The sequence below is a fragment of the Pogoniulus pusillus genome, chromosome 1 (assembly GCF_015220805.1).
Source record: "Pogoniulus pusillus isolate bPogPus1 chromosome 1, bPogPus1.pri, whole genome shotgun sequence".
Lineage (NCBI taxonomy): Eukaryota > Metazoa > Chordata > Aves > Piciformes > Lybiidae > Pogoniulus > Pogoniulus pusillus.
Genome location: NC_087264.1, coordinates 24,912,368 through 24,937,196, shown reverse-complemented (window position 1 = coordinate 24,937,196; position 24,829 = coordinate 24,912,368). Strand labels below are relative to the sequence as shown.

General features: G+C 49.6%; 2 protein-coding genes across 4 annotated transcripts in view; one reads left to right on the top strand and one right to left on the bottom strand.

The window, feature by feature from the left end:
• Window positions 1-2,644, bottom strand: part of PRDM11 (PR/SET domain 11) — a 43,789-nt gene extending 41,145 nt beyond the window's left edge. The window contains exon 1 of one of the 3 annotated variants that reach the window (XM_064144352.1): window positions 2,390-2,644. The gene's annotated coding sequence lies outside the window, so the exon portion shown is untranslated. Of the gene's footprint in view, window positions 1-1,674; window positions 1,912-2,389 lie in introns of those variants that run through there. The other 2 variants (XM_064144334.1, XM_064144342.1) reach the window with 2 other exon arrangements.
• The window catches only part of SYT13 (synaptotagmin 13), a 184,593-nt gene that overhangs the window by 75,322 nt on the left and 84,442 nt on the right, over window positions 1-24,829 (top strand). The window lies entirely within an intron of this gene.

Below are 24,829 nucleotides of genomic sequence, written 5' to 3'. Positions count from 1 at the left end.
CTCACCATGCCCTCTCTGCTTCTCCTCTGGGCAGTTGGATCTGTGAGCAGAATCTGCTTGCATGGACAAGTTTAACTAGCAGCATTTCACTGTGCAGCTTTAGAAGGACCACTGGAATGGAAGAAAAGTGATGTCTGCTTGGTTGGGCTTTCCTAGGAAAGCTGATTGTTCACAGGTCTGGGCTGCACATGTTCCCAACAGAAGGTGGGCACTGAAAGGTCCCACTTGAGCTCACACCACTGGGAAACAAAACAAGAGTTCTTATGGTTACCCACACCTGTATCAAGTTTTGGCAGTTTATTTCTTCTGTCCACACATTCCCCAGTTAACTTGCAGTGTTATTATTTGCCTGTCAACAAAAAAAACCCACCCAAAACATTTCTGTCTTTGGGACTATGCTGCAGTACTCAACACGAATTCTCACACACAGGCCACTGTCACCAGACTGGCAATAACGACTTTAAACATCCTCCTGCAAAATGTCATGAGTATCAGGTTTATTTTAAGAGCCCTGGAGATGGTTAGCAGCACTTGCAAGCCAGACCAGGAAGGCAGAGGTCCTGCTAGTGGCAACTTTAAGAATGAAGAGATAGGTAGAACACACCTATTTGTCTTGCATAAATAGACATGGAGATAAAAAACCAAACCCTCAGTCCCTCTGCATATTTGGTTGGGAACCAACCATCATGAGCCAGGAGTTATGAAAGGAAAAAAGGATATTAAAAAAAACAAAACAACCCAACCAACATCAGCCCAGAAGGATCAAGTGTACAAAAAGACCTCTCTTGCTCAGACTTGTCGTTTTTCTCCTCAATACACATACTTTGATTTCTGACTTGGGGCTGCAACTTCCACTTGCTCAGCACAGCAAAATCACACCACCAGTGTGCTACAGCACAGAAGTCCTCCTGCTCTGGGCTCCTCTTGCAGCATTCTAGACACAACCTCAGCCTCTTCTTCCCATTTCAGGCACGACCATCATCTTTCCAGCATAGAATAGGAGCAAACCAGCTCTCCCCATCTCATCCCAATGAAATTGACCTCACCTTAACACATCAAAAACAGGGTTTCAGGTCCAAGCCTGAGGTTTTCAAGTCCTTTCTTTTGTTATTATTTAAAATCAGACACTACCCTCAAAAAGTCCTTCTCCTTAAACTGTCAGAAAAGCAATTGCTACCAGCTACCAGTAAAGCTCACTGATGAGTCAGCCCCCCCTAAACTGGTCCAAGCAGCAACTGTGCTTCATGCACAGTCCGGAGATGCTCAGAGAAGCAGCAGGCTGCTCTCCCCGAACCAGCAAGCACCACCCAAAGCTAGTGCTGTGCTGGCAGCCACTGACCTACCTCCCAGCACAACACAGCCACAGGTCTCATTGCTCCATACTGCAGCAGGATCGGTCAACTCATGTCTCTGCCGAGTCTGGGCTTGTGAGACACTGAAACAGGTTGCCCAGTGAGGCTGCGGATGTCCCCTCCCTGAAGGTGTTGGCCAGGCCAGGCTGGACAAGGTTTCGTTGTCTGGAAGGTGTCCCTGTCCATGTCAGGGGGGCTGGAACTAGATGGTCTTTAAAGTCCCTTCCAACCAAACCATTCTATATACTGAGGTAACCTCAAAACCCCCCCTGAGGAACATCTCCAGCTGATCAACCTCTCCTCCAGCAACTCAGCCCCACACCTGAACTCTCGGTAGATCCACGAGTCCTACAGCGCTTAGTCTTGCACCAAGTCTTAGCGCAGGGCTGGAGCACCTCCTGACTCCATCACGGGCGCACACCTGCAGTCCTTACGGATCTCAAACAGGACCCTACAAGCTTTTCCCCGCGGAAAAGGAGAGCAGGGTGCAGCTCCCACAGGGCTCCCGCCGCTCCTGGGGCTTCGCCGCGATCCGCTCCGCCGCGGAGCCCCGGGAACCCCGCAGTGATGTCACTGGGTCACCCGCTCCGCACAGCCCCCCGCTTCGCGACCTGCCGCGGCCGCGTCCCCGCTGCCCCCGCAGAGCCCCTCGCAGTCCCGCCCCTGCGTTCCGATGTGGCTCTGGGCGCCCGCCCATTGGCCGTCGGCCGCGTCACTCACCGGCCCTGCTAACGGCCGCTGCGGGAGCGAGGGGGACGCGCGGGGAGGGGGGGGAAACGACGCTGAAGGGGAAGGGCGGGAACGGTGGGGAACGGGTCGGGCCCAGCGCCCGTAGGGGAAAGCCCGGGGTGGGGTAAAGGAGAAAGCAGGGGGGTGCTCCGCTACCTGTGCCCGTGGGTCGCCGTTACCCTTCTGCCCTCTGCGGACAACCCCTCAGCCTGGCACCGGACCTGGGCTGGGTTTACCTTCCCCCTTCTCCTCCCTCCCCTCCGCAGCCATTTTCGTGGCCACCTTGGCTACCAGCGGGGCTGACTCACCTCGGCGCTGCGGGCGCGGGGGGCCCGCCTCGGCGTCGGGGGGCCCAGGGAGACCGGGGGAAGGGAAGGGGGGTGTGGGGGGGGAGAGCCCGGTTGGCTGCGCCCTCCCTCCCCGCCGGCCCCGCTGGCTAGTCCCAGGCGAGGACGGGTCCCGGGGCCGGGCCGGGCTCGGCGGCGGAGGAGGCGGCGGCGGCGGCTCCCTCCCTCCCGGCCGTGACCACCATCTTATTAGCACAGGAAATGACATGGAGAACGGAAGAGAGGGGCGTTCGGGGGCCGAGCCCGGGGACCCCCCGAACCGGGGGGGAGGCGCCGCCGGCCCGACCGGCCCGGCCCGGCTCGCCAGCGCACTGCCGGGAGCCGTGGTGCTCCCGCCTTCCCTCCAAACGCCCGAGAAGGGGGGCAGAAAACCCCGAATGATACGAAACAATCCCCCAAAGCCGCACAAAGCCGGGAGGGAGAAAGCATCCACAACAAGCCGAGCAAACCCAAACCGCCCCGGCTTCCCACCTCCTGCTCCAGAGCCAGCGGCGATCGAGGTGGGGGTTGCCAGGGACGAGCCCCGGCCCAGGGGGCCCGCTGCTGCCCCCCGGCCACCGCCACCTGCCGCCGCCCCGCCGAGCCGCAACGGGCTCCCGGAGGACGGCGGCGGGACGTGCCCCAGGTGCTGCTCCGGTGGCCTGGGCAAGGGGATGAGCGGCCCCGGGGCCAGCCTTTCTGGCAGTCCGGCGGTGCGCGGCTGTGCTGGGCGTCTCATGCCCCTCTGCCAGCAAAACAGCGACTGTAGAGACGCTGTGTTTCCCTGGCTCGGTGTCATTTCCAGTTGCACACCCCCTCCCCCCAAACACCCAACCCACTCCACAGCAACGACAGCAAACCGTACCCTCCAGCTCTGCGCAGGAATTAGGGGCAGCAGCAACTGCTGACAAAAAGTGGGCATAATTTAATAAAGAGAGGAAGCGTGGCTCACCAATAAAACCAACCCTAAATAAAACCATCTGCAAGCAGTAACTTTGGAACAATGCAAACTGTTAAGCTGCTCTGCCAAGAGAGGCACGGCGGCGCTGGGGGGGGGGGGGACGGCAGAGAGAGGGATGGGTAAAGTAGCCATAATTTTCCAGTGCCTCCGGCTGGCAGTGGGAGCAGGGTTGTGGTGACCAAGTGTGTGCTTGGATGCTTGGAACGACTTCCCCTTTTCTGCAGCCCTAAGAAATAGCGTTCTTTCGTAACATCCTCTGCCCCGAGGAGCCTGCTGTGAAAGAGCCCTGTGGAGGGGTGAAAAATGGCAGAGTGAAGAAAGGATGTAGCCCAAGCTAAACAGAGGCCTGCTTCTGCCCTCCTAGAGCTGCTTCTGCAGGTCTCATGGCGAGTGTGAGGTGTCAGGATCTCAGCAGCAGGTCTTGATGTATCGCAATCAAAACCGATGTAACCCAAGCGTAACAAACTTGCTTCTGCCGTTCCTGGAGCTGCTTCTGCCATCTGTCGTGGAGAGTTTAAGGGTAATCAGGACCTCAAGGTCAGGTCTTGGTGTATCACAAGTAAAGAAGATGTAACCCAAACCAAAAAAGATTGCTTCTGCTGTTGTGGAGCAGCTTCTGGGGTTGTTTTAGAGAGTTGAAGGGATGGCAAGACCCCAGGATCAGGTCTTGATATGTCATAATTTACAAAGGGTGTAGCCCAAGCAAAATACAGAAGTCCATTCTGCCATCCTGGAACTGCTTCTGCAGCTGTCATGGAGAGTTTAAGGGGTACCAGGAGCTCAGGATCAGGTCTTGATGTATCACTTAAGTCCGTAGAAGTTCATAAGTCTGGCAAAGCAAGAAGGAGGGTTGAGTTCAGACACACTCCGTCTGCAAAGGCAAGTGGTGTGGCAGAGATGCTTGTTGGGAAGTCGGGATGAGTATCATTTGTCAGCTCTCCAGCTGTGCTGTGCTTTTTGTTCCCTGTTTCTAACCTCTGGGGAGAGCGTTCCTGCTGGGAGGGTAAGCGTGCTGTGTAATTTTACCCCTCCCAGCAATGGCAGATAGATGGGCTTTGAGGCGCTTGCACTTGCCTAGGAGAGGCATACCATAAGCTGTCAGCACCTTTGGACTCCTCAGAAATATTGGAGAACTCCACAGCGCTGCCTGAGTTTGCAGTTTCTGTCTGTCTGCTGAAATGTGTGAGAACACTGAACTGGCAGCAAGTTATGACAATGGGCTTGTAAATGTGATTGAGGAAAGAGCAGAGGGGAAAAAAAACAACAATAATTAAAAACCCAATAAAGATGGGAGGAAGGCATACAAATGCACACCAAATGCTGTGCTAATTTGGAGTAATAGTTTTGGTGTAGCTGTTGTAGTCTGAGGCTATGAGAGCAGGCTAAAAGGGAGGCATAAAGCTTTTATTTAGAAAGAAAATTAAATATGCAAGCAGGCTATAAATAACAGCTATTGTGCCTCCTTGCAAACATGGGCATGGTAATTCACTGGGAGCAAGCTGTCTGGGCTTAATGTGAGTCTCCTGCCTCTATATGTTCAGTAGTCACAGGATCATAGAATGGTCCAGGCTGGAAGTGACCTCCAAAGGTCATCTGGTCCAACCCACCCTGCAGCCAGCAGGGACATCCTCAACTAGTCCTGAAACCTTACCTTGAATATCTCCAATGTACTGGGAATGCCTGGCAAGGTCTTGGTAGCAGAGAACTACAGAGGTGGCTTCTGTGAAGAGCTGCTAGAAGCTTCCACCATGTCTGATAGAGCCAATGCCACCCAGCTCCACTGCTGACCAAGACTAAGCCCAGTGGCAGTGCCTGATGAATAACAGATTTAAGATGGGGAAAAAACCTTGAGCAACAATTGCAGTGGGAGAGAAAAGTGAGAACATGGGAGAGAAAGAGGCCAGTGAAGAATATGGAGGTGTTACAAGTAGCAGAGCAGCCCATGGTGAAGCCCATGGTGACAGCCATGGTGAAGTGGGCTGTCCCCTTTCAGCCCGTGGGGGTCCCTAATGGAGCAGATCTCCACCCACAGCCTGTGAAAGACCCCATGATGGAGCACAAAGTTGCCCAAATCACTATGACCCTGTGGGAAGCTCACTTTGAGGCAGCTCTTGGAAAGGACCCACAATTCATGAAGAGCTGCAGCCCATGGGAAGGACTCACACTGAAGAAGTTTGTGGAGGATTGTGTCCCATGGAGAGGACCCCATGCTGCAGCAGGAGATGTCTGTGAGGAGTCTTCCCACTGAGGAGGAAGGAGCGGCTGGGACAACATGTGACAAACTGATCACAACCTCATTTCCCATCCCCCTGTGCTGCTGCAGGGGGAGAATGGAGAACTGGGAGAGAGGTCGAGCCCAGGCAGAAGGGAAGCTTGGAGGTAAGGTATTTTATGATTAATTTTTTTAATTTCTCAATATTTACTCTGATTTGATAAAATTAAGCTAATTTATTACCAGTTAGGAATGACGTAATTAGGTGTTGACTTTCCACTGTCAAATCATTTCTTCCATGAAATCCTGGATAGTCTCCCAGAGAGGGTTCTTCTGCTCATGCTGAGCCAATGGTACAAAACATAATGCAAGCAAGAATGGATAAAACAGAATCCAGCTTGTCAGCAACCACACTTAAATGCTCTTCAAATCTCAGGATGCTGGGAGTTGGCCAGAACCTCTGTCAGCTGCAATGTCTGATCCCAGCCCCAGAAGTGACATTCCCTAAAACTACCAGGTGCTTCTGCCACAGTGCTGCAAAAAGAGGGGGAATGCTGGAGGTGGGGGATCTGCCTCCCCTTCAGGACACCTGCCTGTGTTCCACAGGGTGCCCAAGGAAAGGCAGGAAGCGTTTGGGTCCTTCGGCTTTCTGGCATGCACAGCAGCCCTCACATTACTGAGTAGTCTCCTCTTTAAGATGGTCAACGTCTGACATTACCACATCAATACCGGGAGGCTGGTGTCTGCTTCCCAGGCTTCAAAGAACAAGTGACTTGAGGCCCAACTGTCTCTTCCTCCAGGAAAGGTCACTCATCTGCAAGCAGAAAGGAAAGTCCTACAGCCTTTCCCTAAACAACAGCTTTCCTGCACACAGAGAAGATTCCAGTCTGCAAGACCATCATGCTGATGCTCTCACTGTGAAAGCTGTTAAGGTGTTTTTAGTGGTAAAAACACTGCTAAGAAGCCACACCACAATTAGGGACATTTGCACACAGATGGGATGTTGGATGGAGAATCTGAATCCAGATTTTCCCCTTTGAAAATCTGAAAATGTCCCAAAAAAGAGAAGAAAAAGGAAATGACATGGCTGAGAAGGAAACTGGGCCAGAAACCTATAGTTACAAATGACTGTAGCAGGGTGGGATGGGCCCTGAAAGAGACACAGGGGTAGCTCTCTTTGAAGAGCACAGAGCTGCACAGACCTGCAGGGTATGTTTGTTTCTGCTGTATAATAGAAGTGGCAATGACCTTTGCCCAGCAGTGCCTTATTGTGCTCTGTAAGTCTTGCACTGTTGTCAGGAGGAGAACACAAATGCCTTAGCAATGCATTGCTCTTTGTGAACTTTATGGATATTGCTGGATTAAGCCTGAAGAATCGATGGGTAAACATGGCTGAGTTCAGCTTGGAAGCAAGAAATGTCTAGGTGCAACCTTTGCCCCCTATTTTTTTTGCCTTTTCCAGGCCCTGGAAGTTGTGTTGACTCATCTTGAATAATATAATCAATCACAGAGTGTCTCCAGTTGGAAGGGACCTCAGAGATCATCTACTCTAATCTCCCTGCCATGGGCAGGGATGCATTTTAACTAGACGTGGTTGCTCAGGGCTTCATCTTGTCTGGCCTTGAAAACCTCCAGTGAGGGGGCATCCACAGCCTCTCTGGGCAACCTATTCCAGAGTCTCACTTCCCTCATACTCAAGAACTTCTTCCTAAGATCCAGTCTAACCCTACTCTTCTTCACTTTCAAACCATTCCCCTTGTCCTATCACTAGACATCCTTGAGACCTAACCCTTGTTGTGGTAGCTCTGGTGCTAGAGGAGGAGCCCAGACTAGTAGGGGTGCTGAGGAAGGTGAGATGATCCTGACTGGAATTTAGATCAGTGTACAGAGCCAGGGAGCCCTCCCTGGGGATGCTCTAGAGCTGCGTGAGAATTTGAGGGCACGGTTTGATGCTAGAGATGCTGTGATGCAGCAGGTATGTAGAGCTGCCTCAGCATGCACAGTCCCTTGGCTGGTACTGCTGCCTGCTCTGAGCTGGCTGGCTAACCCAGCAGAGAATTAGCCAGGGTAGTTGCCAGTAGCACCAAAAGGAGGTGGTGGGACCATGCCATCAGGAGAGAGGAGGAAAGCCAGATCTCTCAGTGGCCATAATGAGCTACTGGATCAGCCTTGGGCATCTCCAAGTCAGTGCTGGCTTTAGGATTCCCTGCTGTGGGCCAGGTTGGTGCTGCAGCGGCTGCCTAGCCCCAGCCGTGTTGACAAGGCTGTTTGCAGGCCATGAACTGGAGCAGAGAACTGAACTGGGTTAAAAATAATCCACCAAAAAAAAAAAAAAAAAAAAAAAAAAAAAAAAAAAGAAGAAAGCTGCTTAGTTGTTGTAGTAGTACTGGTGCATGCAGGACTGGTGCGTTGTTCTTTCACCCAGAACAAAGCCTGCGGCTGTGGGAAGAACCACTCAAACCACAGCCAGAAACCCAGGGCTTAAGCTCACTTGCCCAGGAGCAGTCGTGAGAGCCCTTGGCTCTACAGGTAGTGCCTTTTCCAGAGGCTGGGGGTTGGGAATTTGCACTGGTGTGGCTTTAGAGGATAATCAGAACTGCTTTTCCATATGAAATGGTCTTTCTGTAGCTGGCCCAAAGACTGGAAAGGGAGGAATGTCTCTGCTCACAGGCACTTCAAAACTCAGTGGTTTGTTCCTCGGCTTGCCTCACATGTTTTGGCAGTCCCTAGGAATGTGCACTTCTGTATATCACAAGCAGCTACTATGTCCTGAGCCAAATAACTTGTGTTTAACTATAAAACTGTCTTGGAATGAAGAAAGACACTGAATTCTGGTCTGAGGGAATCGAGAAGTAAATAACTTATCCTTCCCTTCATCCTCATCTTCTTCATTATGAATGTGAGCTTGTATTCTCTGTAGGAGAATGTGCTGCATCCACCTTCTAGACACTGGTTCTTTGTACACTTTGATACATTCCTGATATTTCATCTCAGGAAGATGTCATCTGTGCTGTAGTCTGGTCAATTCAAAGCATTTCTTCCTAGACTGATCTGAAAAGTAAAATCACTGAAAAGAATTAGTTCTGTTCTAGCTCCAAGCAGGGCAGTAAGTTAACAGTTTATTACTAAGTGTTCCACTCTTGCAGTTGCCTCTGAGGTTGAGCTCCTGAGCAGGGAACACCATTTCACAGACTCATAGAATCACTGACCTTTCAGATCACTGAGTCCAACCATTTACCTAGCACTGCCAGGTCAACACTAAACCATGTCCCTCAGCACCATGTCTACATGGCTTTTAAACCCCTCCAGGGATGATTTGAAAGAGGTAGTCCTTGCTCCAGCACAAGTTCTGCAGAACATCTTGTACCTTTGCTCTGCACAAACCTTTGCTGATCCCTCTACACATTCTCCTTCCCAGGGAGTCACAGCTACTCCCTTCTGCTTTGGGAGGGCTGGTGGTACCCTTTTTGCTACTTGTTTAATTGTGAGAATGGTCCTTGTCAGGCAGCTCTTAGAGCTTGACTCTGAGGCAGCCAGATGGAATGCCTCCTGCACACATCACCTAAGTAATGTTTCATTTTACTGGGGGGCAGGAGTGTTGCTCTTCCAAAGGCACTTAACAAGATCACAGCATCACAGAATCACAGAATGTTAGGGGCTGGAAGGGATCTCAAAAGACTGTCTAGTCCAACCCTGCTGCTGGAGCAGGATCACCTATACCAGATCACACTTGGAATGCAGAATAGCTGACATTTGTTACAGGCAGCTTGTGCTGCTGTTTTCTACTAGCTGATGTTATCCCTAGCAGGCTAGTTCACTAAAATAAGTTAAATCAACTGCATGACCACAGCTGAGAGCTCCAAAGCAAAGCGTTCCAGTGGGTTTTTACAGGTGGAGCCTCTGTTTCTCACTGCTGCACTGGAGTGCTGTGTTACAGGCACTACCTGAGAGCCTGAGCTATAAACTTCAGGGTTCTCCCTTTTAAATTAAATACACCTACAGCAAACTTAGCTCTGCATTTTATTTGGAGTAGCCAAATTCATCTACATCAAATAAATATTTCTGAGTGCTTTGCAGTGCCTGAGAAGAAAAAGATTCCTTTGTTTTGCAGCAAGTAATTTATCACTTGTCTTTTTGCAGTCTGAAATGTTTCAGGTTGTTCTGATGCATCAGGGGCTGCAAGTGATTGTGACTGGAAGCTAATGATAAACAAATGCCAAAACGAGTGTCCAGGCTTTATTGTCTATAATGAAAAGAGTACTGGATGTAATTATAAAGCTTTGATTTTTTTTCACTAATCTCAGCTGTGGATAAAAGCATAATTGAAAGTAATCAAATCACTCCTTAAGCTGGGCATTCAGCAAAAGGGCAGCACATTGCATTTAACTGCAACACTGAGGAGTGTTAAGAAAACAGGAGCTGAAGGAAAACAGTGGTAAGAAAGTACAGTGTTGGCCAACTCTCTTGACTTGGTGATTTCCTTAAAGCTTCTGATCACACAGGTTTCTCAGCTGTCATTATACAAATAGTGCTTCCTTGTCCTCTCCCTAAAAAGTGGTAGAAAGCCTGAGCTTATCTATGAAACAGTTAAGGATGCTTGAGCAAGAAGTAATTAGAAAGCAGCTGCCTTTTTATTATCACTTTAGATGTCTTGATTGTAAAGGTAATTCTGCCTTTGTTTCTCCCCACCCACCCTGTCCCACGGACAGTGTGATTGGGTCAAGAACCACATTTTGTGGCACCTGGGTCATCTTATACTCTCTACATCTCCCATTAGCACAGACACTAAGAATGATTAGTAGAAGTACTAGCAATGACTATGGTGCAGGGTGGTTATAAAGCAAAATCAAACTGTTAAAAGCATGAACCTTGAAAGGTTTTGAAGTCAGGAATTCCAGGGAAAGAGTTCCACTGAGCTGAAAACAGCATTGCTGTGGGTAAAACTTGGATGGAGAGGGTCCTTCTTCTTTTCTTATTTGCTTTACCTTTTCTTTCTTAGCACACAAGCTTCATTTTTGGCCTTGTCCAACATGGCTCTGAACATTTCCAGCCTTGGAGCCTCCACAGCTTCTCTGGGCAACCTGTTGCAGTGCCTCACCTGGCTCATGGGGAAGATTTTTCCCATAATATCTGATCTAAATACAGCTTCTTCCCTTTTGAAGCCATCACTCCTCATCCTGTCACTCCATGCCTTTGTAAACAGTTGCTTTCCAGCTCTCCCGGAGGTCACAGTATGGTCTCCAGGTAGACTCAGTGGATTTTCCTACGGAGAATTTCCCCTACTAGTTTCATTCAGACTTGTCTGAAAGCAATTTCTTTCATGTTTTTATAATTAATCCTTCCAGTAGGAGGGGAAAAAAAGTTGGAGTTTTCTTTTGTCTCTATCCACTTTGTGGCTGTGACAGAACATTGTTTCCCTCACTGTGGACATTTAGGCAACTCCCCCTGTTTGTGTAGGTCTTTCATGGTTTAAAGAAGAATTGAGAACATTCCCAGCCCACTCACAAACAATTCTGTGACCTTCTTGTGGACCTGTGTTGTTCATAGTGTCACCTTCCCAGTGCTACCAAACTGAGGACTATCCACTTGCTCCATCTCAAACACAGAGCCAGGGCCCATAGAAGGATGCTGATAACATAGAATCATAGAATCACAGAATCGTAGAATGGTTTGGGTTGGAAGAGGCCTTCAAAGGCCATCCAGTCCAACCCCCTGAAGTCAGCAGGGACATTCTCAGCTAGATCAGGTTGCCCAGAGCCCTGCTGAGCCTCACCTTGAGTATCTCCAGGGATGGGGCTTCAACCTCTCTGGGCAACCTGTTACAGTGTTCCACCACCCTCATGGTGCAGAACTTCCTAACATCCAATCTAAATCTGCTCTCCTTTAGTTTGAAGCCATTGCCCTTCATATACCTTTTGGTTTCTCATAGAATGCAGAAGCTTCTTTTTAGAGTAAAAATCTTTCTCCCTCACAGTTGTCAGAAATGTGTGGTGACTGCTGCTGCCCCTTTCTGCTTTGGGAAATGAAGAATTAAAGCAAGGATGTCAGAAAATTCACCATTGGTTTATGCAGGGCCTAGATTTAAAACGATTTTGTTTTGGGCTGCTAGAGAAATTTCATTACCAGTTCCCTCTGGGCCACTCAGCTGCTGTCACTGCCAATGGATAGAGCATGCAGGAGGAAATGAAATGCTGCATGCTCCATTAGGAGCACATTAAATGACAAACAGGCAGCAGCATCTTTGCCAAATAATTTACAAAACCAGATATTTTGAACGAAACTGGGCCTTTCTTCAAGCTTCCCCAAGACTATGCAGCCAGAGCAGCAGCTGTAGAGCAGGATCTTGCAAGGCTTTCCTGGGAGCTCCTCCTCCACCTGGAGCACAGCAAGGAAGTGTAGTGTTACTCTTGCCAAGGATGGTGTCGTTTCTCCTCCCTGTGGTGAACCAGCAGGTGTAAAAGGAACTGTGGACAAAGTTGTCTAAATGTGGGGGTTTCCCTGTTTTTCCCATTCCAGCTCATTTCTGAGGAAGATGCCTCCTTAAGGATGGAAACAAAGCCAGAGGAAGATGGAATCACCAGGAAGATATTTCAGGACTGGAACAGCTTGTACCAGAGAGAGAAGGACGTGAAGTGGAGGAGAGGAGACAAAAAACACCCACAGGAGAGGGTGGGGTACGGAAATACAAGTATCACACCACAGGGCAATGCTGGACCCTGCAAAGCTCCTTCCAACCCCATTCTGCCAGTCCCTCAATCAACATCAAACTGCAGCCACATTCCAGACAGCAGTCACAGAGCTGCAATAACTCACAGGGGCAGGTAAAGAGAGTCTGCGTGGCAGCGCATCAAAGTCACTGCTCTTTTTAAGCTCCCTGCCCTTCTTCTTCCATGAATTGGCTCATCACAAGAGGCCACTTAGAATGTTTGGACATGTCCACAATGCAGTTGCTCAGGAGCAAGTGGGGACTCCTGAGCTGGCTCGAGGCTCACTGTGATAACAGCCTGTGGCAATGCAGAGCCTAGCATGGGCCAATAAGGCACCTGACAGCTAAATGGCTGCAGGACACCAGAACGTTGTTTGGAAGCTAATTTCACAGAACCTCAGCATTGGTAGGGGTTGGACCTCTGGAGATCATCTAAAGCAGGATCACCCACAGCAGCTTGATCAGGATCACAGTGCCCAGGTGGGTTTGGAATCTCTCTAGACAAGGGAACTCCACAACCTCTCTGGGCAGTCTGCTCCAGGGCTCCAGCACCCTCACAACAAACAAGTTTCTTCTGTTTGGATGGAACCTCCTGGGTTGTAGTTTGTGCTCACTGGCCCTCATCCTGTCACTGGGTGCCACTGATGAGAGTGAGCCCCTGCTCTTGTGCCCCCACCCTTTAGCTCTTACTGAGCATTGCTCAGATCCCCTCTCAGGCTGCTCTCCTCCAGGCTCAACAGCCCCAGGGCTCTCAGCCTTTCCTCCTCACAGAGATGCTCCAGGCCCCTCAGCATCTTTGTAGCCTCCAATGGACTTTCAGTGCTTTCACAGCCATGTCAGCAGACAATTGAACACCCAAACGCAGCAGACCTGCCCTGGCTTACATTTTATTTGCTATGAGTTTCTTTGTTAGTTTCTACTCCTGGAGATAAGTTTTGGGCAACAAGGTGGGTTACAGAGCCGTGGTTTAGTTGGCTTTTCGTCTGTGTTTCTACGCTTGGCTGGTTTACACCAAGTTTGTCCGGAGCTCTGTTGTTGCACTGCTTCTCCAGCAAGGGGCGTGGGAGGTCTTCAGATGAATCCTGAAGCCTCTTGGCAAAGCTCTCAAATTCCAGATAGGGAATGTTTCTGTGCATCTCAGAGCCACCCAGAAGGACTGAAGCAGATGAACGACCAAGGTACGTGGCCCGGCTACTCACAGATGCTGCCCCCCTGCTATCATTTACACCAGTTTGGACAAATAAAGTATTCCTCCGTCATCACTGATCATACATTTCCAGGCTTCCTGGGTACTTATGGTGGCACAACCCATCCCAGTTTGTAAGGGTGCATCTTAAAACACCATTTCACAGACACTAGTGCTGAAAGGTGGCACCTTTCTTCTCTCTTTCTGTCCTCAGATCAGCCACAGTCTCTCTCAAAGTGATGCCACTGACATTCTTGCTCTGAAGAACTTTGAGAAGTGTCCTTCCAGCATCTCAGTGACACAGTTGTTCTGGAAAACACTATCACCAAATCTGAGGGCACAGGTAAGTGTTACCTGCTTACTGGTTGACCTTTATGTGCGCTAGCAGCAGAGTATCTTGCATAGTTCAAGCCTGGGCGATGTTGCAGGGGTGATGGGGGAGCTGCAGAAGGGCCAAGCATCTCTCCACCATGCAGTTAGCAGCACAGGGCTGGGTGTCAAAGGAAGGCTGCGGTGAATCTGTTGGTGAGGGGTAGGTGTTGCTGAGTGAGGGCTCACCCAGGACCTGCAAAGGTAAGGAGAGACAGGGTGCAGAACTTGTGCCTTTCTGCAGCATGATATAGTCACCTGCTTCTGGCCCTCAGTACCCTGGAGGAGTCTATGCAGTGGAAAACAGAAGTGTCTGGCCAACAGCAGAGCTGGCAGCTCTGTAGATGTGACTGGTGCTATCACTGCACAGTTGCCAGGCTGTCTCAGGAGCCCTTTACCATGGGGAGAGGAGATGGGAGAAGATTTCCTGGTGATGCTTTTTGGTTAATCCTATCGAAACTCAGTGTCATCTGACACTGGGTGGAGAAGCTGAACCTCCCCTTGATCACAGAATCATAGAATGTCAGGGGCTGGAAGAGACCTCAAAAGCTCATGAAGTCCAACCCCTCTGCCAGAGCAAGATCTCTTGTACCAGATAACACAAGAATGCGTCCAGGCAGGTTTGGAATATCTCCAGAGAGGGAGACTCTGCAACCGCCCCTGGGCAGCCTGTTCCAGGGTTCTGTCACTCTCAGAGGGAAAAAAAAATTCTCATCATGTTTCCATGAAACTTCCTATGCCTCAATTTCCACCATTGCCCCTTGTGCTGTCATTGGGTATCGCTGATCGCTGAGCAGGACCTGGCTCCATGCTCCTGGCACTCACCCTGCGCATCTTTATAACCATGAGTGAGGTCACCCCTCAGGCTCCTCTTCTTCAAGCTAAAGAGCTCCAGCTCCCTCAGGCTCTCCTCGTAAGGAAGGTGTTCCACTCCATCACCTTTGTGGCTCTGTGCTGGACTCTCTCAAGCAGTTCTCTGTCCCTGATCCCCTCTGGCTAGACCTTTCTCACTCCTATCACAGCCACACGGTGAGGTAGGTTGGCCCAACTAGCCGGCTGCCCTTTTGCAGCCCCACAGTCAACCTCCTGGAGCAACTGCCGAGGGAAGGAGAGACCACGCAAACAGTACTTAAGGCGAGAGAATAAGGAGCAGCGGTGGCTGCCTGAATTTCATCTCCCCGGGGGCCAGACTGGCTGCCGCCGTTTGGCAGGACACATTCCGCACGCTGCTGCAGCCTCTGAAGCAGTGAGATTTGTGGTGTTTACTGAGGCTTACGTGTGGGCACCGCCACCGCCTTCGGCTTGGTAACCGTTTGCATTTAGTCTTTCTGTCAGAAGCTGACAAAGCTTTTCGCCTGGGCTGGTGTTTGTCTCCTGCCTGAGAGGCTGCTGGAAGGGGTGGGTAAGCCAGGAGGGAGCGGGGGCGCTGCGCTGGGGGAGGACGCTGGCTCCTGAGCCTGACAAGGGCAGGTACCGGAGGTAGGAAGTGTACGCATGCACAACGGCATCCTCTCAGGCAGCGCTACACACACACACAGGTGATTTACTTGCACCCCACCAGTGTTCAGGAAACTAGAAGGGCTCCCTTTCCTGGACACATCCATCAGCAAACCTCTGCCTGCAGCCTTTGCAAGGACAGGCTGCAGACAGCATTTCTGTTCCTCTCTCTGTCCGTGTGTCTCAGTTTCTCACTTTCCCATCTCCCTCTCCCTCTCTCTCTCCCTCTTTTTTACTCTCCCTGTCCCTCTTTGCTCTTCCTCTCCCTCTTCCTTTCCCTCTTTTTCTTTTCTTTCTGTCCCTGTACCCATCCCTGCTCCTCTCCCTTTTCCTCGCTCTCTTCCTGTCCCTCGTCCTCTCCTTCTCATCTCCCTGCCCCAGTTACATGTTAAAAGTGCTAATGGAACTTACAGTTCCCTCCCTTACAGTTTGCAGGCAATTCTTGATTCTCCCAAACATTATTAAAATGTGACATTTGCTACCTAGAGAGGGCTTCAGAGAGCTTTTAGAAACCATCTGAGCATTACCTCGGTGTCCTGATTTAGAAATATTTCTCTATAGGAAGGAATATTCAGTAACTTTTGTTGTTAATACAGAACAGAGCAGAAGAATACATTCATCTCATGGGGTGCTAATATTCAGGTTTCTTTCAGGATCCAAAAGATAAATATTTGTTAGATCCTGCTGGATTTTTCGGTGTGTGTGTGTGTGTGTATGTGTGCAGGAACATTAGATACATCGTTACCTTCATCCCATCAAAGATCTGTAGCAATCTTAGGGTTTCTTTTGTTCTCAGAACGTTTTTGCCCTCATTATCTGCCTTGATAGTGTTGAGTCATAGCTTTTTCATCATTTTTTTCCAGCTCCTTTTAGAGCCTCTTCATCCCTTTTGGATGCATTTGGGCAGTACTTGTAGATCCCTGGATATGTGTTACTGAAAGTGTCTGTCTGTAGAGCTCCCCTCTGACAGGATATTCTAAAGGCATTGGTATTTACTTGGTTCCTCAGAGCTATGGTAGTGTTTGTAAGGACAAGGGAAGGTGTACTCTTGTCTTAAACTGCTACTTTTTTCTTGGTCATCCTTTGTTCTTTATCACTGCTTCCTTTCGGAGGCATCAGCTGCACACTGTGCCCTGGAGCAGCATTGCTGGGAAGCATGGGGGCAAATTGCATAGGGTGAGAAATAACCCTTTGACTCTCACTACTCAAGCTGCTCCTACCAGCCACCAGCCAAGGCAAGCATCAGAACCACAGAAGCATTAATTCAGGTTGGAAAAGCCCCTCAGGATTACCAAGTCCAACTGAAAACCCTACTCTGCAAGGTTCACTCCAAACCATATCCCTAAGCACCACATCCAAACCAGCTTTAAACACATCCAGGGTTAGTGACTCCACCACCAACCCAGGTAGCCCATTCCAGTGCCTGACCACTCTTGCTGGGAAAAAACATTTTCCTAATGTCCAGTCTAAACCTATCCAGGCACAGCTTGAGGCCATTCCCTCTTGTTCTATTGCTAATTACCTGTGAGAAGAGGCCAGCACCAACCTCTCCATATCTTCAGCAAGGAGGACAGTAATGAGGTCTCCCCTTAGCCTCCTCCTGTGGAAAGTAAACATCCCCAGCTTCTTCAGTTGCTCCTCGTGAGATTTATTTTTTAAGCCCTTCCCCAGGTTTGTTGCCCTCCTCTGCACTCTCTCCAGCACCTCCACATCCCTCTTGTAATGAGGTGCCCAAAAGTGAACACAATACTCGAGATGTAGCCTCACCAGAGCAGAGTACAAGGGGACAGTCACTCCCTACTCTAGCAAATGCTCTCGTCGTGGGTGGAGGAGTGGATCACAAAGAGATGTGGCCAAAATCACAGAGGAAAACAGCAAGATTTGTTCCCATTTCAACTGAGCCCCCAGCCCTGGACAACACAAATGTTCTCCCTGACATGTGAGCAGACATCTGGAGATGTGGGTACCCACCACTGCCCGTCCTCCTGTGTGCAGCTACATCAGAAGCCTCGTGTTCCAGCAATGAAATTAAATTCTGTCTTCACTCCAGCAGCAAGAAGATCTGTGCTTTCTCCTCCTGTCAGTACAGAGCCCAGTGAATATGCTGAAGTCCTGGGTGGCTAGTTTTGTTGCAGCACTAAAATGTGGGATGATTATTATCCTAGGAAGAGAGGAGGCCTGGAGAAGGTGTCTAAATTGTTCAGCTTTCTGAAATGGCAGGAGAGCCTTCTTTTATTTTTTTCTGCTTCAAAGTTCCCAACTGGAATTAGGATGGGATTAAAATACAAATAATTTTGGCCTTCACAGTTGCCTGTTCTTTGAGGCTTACATATGCTGTGTGAAGGAGCTCGCTGTTATATGACCCAAACTAGCCTTTGTTGTGCTCAAGAATGGTTTAGCTTTCTGCTTGTGGTCTGCAGGCATGTAGAACTCCATGTGGCACCCTGGAAAGAGACCAAAGGAAAGCTAAGACAAGGTGGTGCCTGAATTATCTGTGCAGCTCTCTACCCTGGCAGCTGAAGGTATTTAGGAGCCACAGATCAGGACTGGTGCAAAAGCACAAAACACTCTGTGGAAAGCAGTGAAAAATGGTCCTTTCTTTGAAGATGAAAAGAGCAGAGATGGTCTGCAGGGTGATGCCATTCTCCCCTCAGGAGTGAAGGGAAGGTTATCTTCACTGTTATCCACTTTCCTGAACAGTAAAGGGTTGTAGAAGCAGTTTTGTCCTGTGCCTATGGAGTGGAACTCTTGCAGAAGGTGGAAGAAAAGGGATTTATTGAAGCATTTACTGCTGCCAGTGACCTGGAGACTAAGAGAGGAGGATGGAGCTCTAGCAGGAAGCAGCTCATAAAAATACCTGCAGCAGTAACAGCAATGCATTTTACCCCCTCCTGAGCAGTTTTCAGCCTGGAAGAGCTCAGACTTAGTCGCTGAGCAGGGCTGAGCTTCAGGCAGATCTCTGGCAGGGTCGGGTGATGGACATGGTTCTGGTGTCTGCAGGGGCAGATGATGCTCTTTTTGCCTATTATTAAAAAATGTTGCTATGGGAAACTCTGTGGCTTCTTCTTGGAGGCAAAGCTGCTGAAGCAGAGCTGGGAGCTAATGCCACACGGGAAGAAAGCCTGTTCTCATCCAGGTGCCTCACTCGCCACAGGCTGCTGAAGCAAAGACAGACCATCCCTCTCCATGGCTCCTCCACTCCCTGTTAGCCTACACTGAACCCTGAAAATCTCTGGCTGCTGAAAAACAACGTTCGAGGTGTAGCAAGGTTAACTCCCCTGTCCCCATCACATCTTCCCTACATGGCTGTACTGGATGCAAAGCATGGCATGGACATGTGGGCCATGGCTCCTGTAGCCCACAGCCTTCTTCCCTGCATGTGCACACACACACACACACACATGTGTGCATGCATGGAATTGCAGACTCACAGAATGATTTTAGTTGGAAGAGACTTTTAAGATCGCATCTCACTGCTAACCCAGCACTGCCAGGCCACCATTAAACCTTGTCCCTCAGCATCATGCATGCCCATGGAATCACAGAAACGTTCAGGTTGCAAAGCCCCTCAGGGTCATCAAATCCAACTGAGAACCCTACTCCACGAGGTTCACTCTAAACCATATACCCAAGCACTGCATCCAAATGACCTTTAAATGCATCCAGAGTTGGTGGCACAACCACTTCCCTGGGCAGCACATTCCGATGCCTGACCAGATGGAGAACAGCTTGTCAGTTTCTCTTAAAATCCCATGGGGAAAAAAAAGTTTTCATCGGTAAATGTTGAGCTTTAGCTTGCAGAAGGTGCAGACAGCCCCTGCAGTGGTAATGTGAAGGGAAATTCCACCCTGACACCTATGGAGTGAAACATGGACTCCTCAGAAAAACAAGCCAAACCAAAACAACCAAACCAACAAACCCACAACTAAAAAGCTCCATCAAAACTCCTAAAGCCTAAGGAATTCACAGCCAGGGGATGCCTGAAGCAAGCAGCCTGCTAAAATGCTATGTGTGTGGCTGCCTTTTTTCCCCCTAACAACATGAGGACACACTGAGCCATCAGCAGCAAAGAGCTTATTGAAGGAGCATTCGGTGGGGTTTGGGCTCAGGGAACATTGCAGGAGGTGGCAGGGAGGGGAGAGAAAGAAGTTCAGGCTGGTGAGGAAAGGACCTCTTCCTTATGTGAGCTGCCAGAACAATACCCCAAAAGAAAAGGACTCTGGATAGAAAAATCATGTTTATTTCCTCAATATGGAAACCTGCATGGGGAATAAAACCACTTTATCCTGGGAGCTGGTCAGGAGTGCCCTCGAGGCAGCATTTCTGCAGCAGCAATATCTAGACCCTCACAGGAGGGGAAATAAAATGCACTCATAAAAGTTTATATCTTCACTCCTGAGCACAAAATAAAGGAGAATAGGTGATGCTGGGCTGAAATGTTGGGCAGTGTTTCAGGAACTGTCTGGAGGAGAGAAATGGGGATTGTTGGCACTGATGCCTCTGACTTCCCAAGTTTCAGAAGGCCAGCAGCACGCAGCTGTGTTGGCTGCCTTGAAAATACATCAAGTGATAGAATCACAGAATGTAGGGGTTGGAAGTGACCTGTGGAGAACATTGAGTCCAACACCCTTGCTAACTAAGGTTCACCCATGGCAGGTCACACAAGAATGGGTCCAGACAGGCTTTGAAATGTTGAGGTGGAGTTTCCTGGGTTCCAGTTTTTATCCATTGCCTCTTGTCCTGTCACTGGGCAGCAGTGAAAAGAGGCTGGCCCCATCTGATGGACACCCACTCTTAAGGTATTTGTAAACACCGACCAGATCCCCTCTCAGCCTTCTCCAGCCTAGACAGACCAAAGTCTCTCAGCTTTTCCTCATACAGATGTTCAATTCCTTTAGCCATCTTTGTAGCCTCTGCTGGACTCTCTCCAGTAACTCTCTGTCTCTCCTGAACTGGGAACTCCAGAATTGAACACAGTGCTCCAGATGAGGCCTCCCTAGGGTGGAGTAGAGGGGCAGAACCTCCCTTGACCTGCTGGTCACACTCTTCTGAATGCACCCCAGGATTCCTTTGGCCTTCTTGGCCAGGAGGGCACATTTCTGGCTCGTGGGGAACCTGCTGCCCACCAGCACTCCCAGGTTCTTCTCCACAGAGCTGCTTCCCAGCAGGTCAGCCTCTCACTTGCCCTTGTTGAGTTTTCACAAAGGTTAAAGTGGCTGAGAGCACACTCTCTTCCTTCATCCATGTCCTTGATGAAGATATTGAGCAAGACTGGACCCAGACCTGACCCCCTGGGAAACACCACTAGCTACAGGCCTCCAAACGGACTCTGCCCCATTGACCACAGTCCTCTGGGCTCTATTGTTCTGTTAGTTCTCAACCCATCTCACTCTCCACTCACCTAACCCTCACTTTCCAAGCTTACCTGTGAGGATATTGTGGGAGATGGTGTCAAAAGCCTTGCTGAAATCAGAGTATACAACATCCACTGCTCTTCCTTCATCTACCCAGCCACTGATCCCATCATAGGAGGCTATCAGATGAGTCAGACTTGATTTCCCTTCATGCAGAGACACAAGAAAATCTGTTTACTCTTCCTAGGCCTGTAGGTGACTTTAAGCAATGCAAGGATTCTTGTGTCCCCAGGAGATGTCTTTGGGTGTCAGGGCTCTAGAGTAGCAAACATCAGAATGTTCCATCTGAACACTCACACCACAGTGCCTGGCAGGTCTGACTGTCAGGGTGTGTAGGTTTGCCCTTCTTCCCTGACAGCCCCAAGAGGTTTTCCTTTCTGCAGGGTCTTTTCACAGGTGATGTGAAGGAGAGCACAGAAGGGAAGGTTATGGTCTCCTGCTCTTTTGGGTTGTCAAGAAACTGAAAACACAATGGAGGCAGAATATGCTGTGAAGACAGCTAAGTGTTGCCCATTGGCATAGATACATTCCCCAAACCCTGAATAACCAGAAGAGCTCTTAGGCAAGCAGTCTTGATGGAAGAAGATCTTCTGCAATACCTTCCCAATCAAGAGACCACTACAGTGGAAGATTTCTCAGTGCCTGGCCAAGCCTTTATAGTTTTGGTGCCTGTTGTTCTAAATTCAGCCTCTTCCATCCTTGGCTTTTCTTTTTGTTGTTGTTGTTATTAAATCCAGATCTGCAGGAAATGAAGCTAATATTTCATTCTCTCTGCCAGCTTGTTGTTCTACCAAGCGGGGTGAGAGAAGAATAAATGTGGCCGTACCCTGCCCCATCTGGCCAGAAATCCAGCCCTCTCCTGCCACACACACACGCATGCACACACACACACACATGCTTTTGGACTTGTTTCTATGAGGAAGAACGTGGACAATCCAGATGAGACCAGGCAAGAGAATGAATTCACGAGGAAGGAAAGCAGCTAACATTCCCATTTCACCGGGGCTTTTGAATAAATAAATAGGGCAATTAATAATTAATAGATCTAAATTTGAAGCCCTTACTCTAGGCAAAATTCTCCTCCATTGAGCTCTTTGCTCAACCACAATGTAGGTCAGAAATTCAGGTCTGGCATGAAGTAGATGTTAATAAATAATACTGGTGGGCTGGCGTGCTCCCCTCCCTAAAGGAACACTCACTGGAAGAGCCGTGTGGGAACTGGAGGTCTGCGTTGCTCCACTGGATCTTGTTCAAAGCAGGGCAAAGGAGGAGGCTAATGCACAGGCTGTGTCTTTCTCAGATGGGTCTTTGCTTCAGTAGGCAGCAATCACAGAATCACAGAATGTCAGGGGATCAAAGGGACCTTAAAAGCTCATCCAGTCCAACCCCCCTGCCAGAGCAGGATCTCCTATACCAGATCACACAGGAACACACCCAGGCAGGTTTTGAGTATCTTCAGAGAGGGAGACTCCACAACCCCTCTGGGCAGCCTGTTCCAGTGTTCCATCACCCTCACAGGGAAAAAATTCCTCCTCACGTTTCCGTGGAACTTCCTATGCCTCAGCTTCCACCCATTGCACCTTGTGCTGTCATTAGGCATCTCCAAGCAGAGCCTGTCTCCAGCCTCCTGCCACTCATCCTTTACATCTTCATAAACATTGATGAGGTCACCTCTCAGTCTTCTCTCCTCCAGGCTTGAAAGCCTCAGCTCCCTCAGTCTCTCCTCATAGGAGAGATATTCCACTCCATCATCTTCATGGCCCTGCACTGGACACTCTCAAGCAGTTCTATGTCCCTCTTGAACTGGGGGGCCCAGAACTGGATGCAGTACTCCAGATGCAGCCTCACCAGGGCAGAGCAGAGGGACAAGAGAGCCTCTGTCGACCTACTAACCACAGCCCTTTTAATATACCCCAAAATGGCATTGGCCCTCCTTGTCACAAGAGCACACTGCTGGCTCATGGTTACCCTCCCATCCATCAGAACTCCCAGGTCCTTTTCCCCTTCACTGCCTTCCAACAGATCAGTCCCCACCCTGTACTGATCCCTGGGGCTGTTCTTTCCCAGGTGCAAGGCTCTACACTTGCCCTTGTTGAAGTTCATTAAATTTCTTCCTGTCCAACCCTCCAGCCTGTCCAAGCCTGGCTGAAGGCAATAATGGCATCCAGGGAAGTTCCTAAGGCTTTCTGAGCCCTGCCTTGAATGGGGCAGGGAGAAGGTCTCAAAGAAAGCTTCCTGAGTGGAAGAAACCACAGCCTAGCTGTAGTCACCACTAATGCCACCTACAAAACCAAACCAGCCAGAGGGATTTCCTTGCTTGCTGTCTCAAATGAGGCTATCAGCTTCAGACTAGGAGGCACACCACAATATGGTAGACCTGGAGTGTTCTTATGATGGACACCCGAGCCTCCACACATGGTTGGGGGTGATCCAGTGGATTCTGAGGGTCCTTTGCTCACTGCCACCTGCTTCTTAGGTACATTTCTTCCAATGTTACTCTGGAATAGTGACACTCTAATCTTAGGAAAAAAATGATACAGAATAGAGCTGAGGAAGGGATTCTGAAGCATTGTTTAGTTCTGGATTGCTCTCTGCTTGCCAGCTCAGTTGCCGTCCAACAATCTCTCTGCTGGCTGCATTTCCTTCTCAGGCTCTACTACTGCCTCTGTGCTGTTTTTCTCCAGCACCCCCAGCCACACCCAGTCTTTTCTCCCATCCTACTCCCTTCCGCAGCCCCATTTTGTGTCATTTCACATTCCCCACCCTGCCTCCAGTGCTTCTGAAGCTTCTGTTCACCCCACTAATCAGTAACCATAAAGCACCGGGCTGGCTGTCTTCCTCACTGGTGATGCTGGCCCAGGCACTTTGCTCCTCTGCTCCTTGCAGACGAACAAAAGCTTCCAGTTCTCTGGAGATGTATGCACAACTGCTTCCCTGAGCTAAGCCAGCAGCCTTCATCTCCTTCAGATGTCCCCCTACAAATCACTTCTCTTTGGGAAGACCATAAGTGAACAGAAAGAGCAAACAAGATGCTGGTGACAAAGCTGTCTCTTTAGTCAGGAGAGATGAAAGGTGACTCAAAGCAGCTCCATGTAGGATCTGATGGTTAAATGACAACAAAAGGAACTCAGTGTTGTGTTTTTTCACTTGAGAGGCTCAGTACAGGAAGACTCTCCACTGTTTGGACTCTGCTAAAGTTTCCACATTAGCTCTGACAGATAGGGAAAATATGAAGGCATCATCACAGGCAGTTCCAAAAGGCTTTGGTCAGAAGGATTGTGGCAGGTTGAAAGAGGAATGGATGGAGGGGTGCACTGGAACATGCCTGTGACCCTACCTGCATGCAGAGCTGGTGTGTGTATGTTTAAAACATGACCCAGAATTTGCCCCAGGGATGTCCCAGTTTGTTTTCTTCACAGTCTGCTGTAAAAGTGCTTTTAATTTCATAAAGCATGCAGCACAAAGTAACTCTCTGAGCTTCAAAAACCCTGTCAGAGAAGCCAAGTGGGCTGTGATGGAAGAGTCCCCATCCCTGGAGGGACTGAAAATCCATGGAGATAAGGTACCGAGGGACATGGTTTAGTCATGAACTGAGAGTGCTGGGTTAATGTTTGGACTCAATGACCTTAACCAAAATTATTCTATCATTCTATGATTTTATAGCAAGACCTCCCCATAGCCAGTTGGAGTTATTTCCTCCCAAGCCATGGCCCCTATACTCAGCACTGGTCAGGGCACAGCTTGAGTACTGTGTCCAGTTCTGGGTCCCTCAATTCAAGAGACATGTTGAGATGCTGGAATGTGTCCAGAGAAGGGCAACAAAGCTGGGGAGGGGCCTGGAGCACAGCCCTGTGAGGAGAGGCTGAGGGAGCTGGGGGTGTGCAGCCTGGAGAGAAGAGGAGGCTTAGGGCAGACCTCATTGCTGTTTACAACTACCTGAAGGGAGGCTGTAGCCAGGTGGGGTTGGGCTCTTCTCCCAGGCAATCAGCAATAGAATGAGGGGACATAGTCTCAAGTTGTGCTGGGGGGAGGTCTAGGCTGGATGTGAGGAGGAAGTTGTTGTCAGAAAGAGTGATT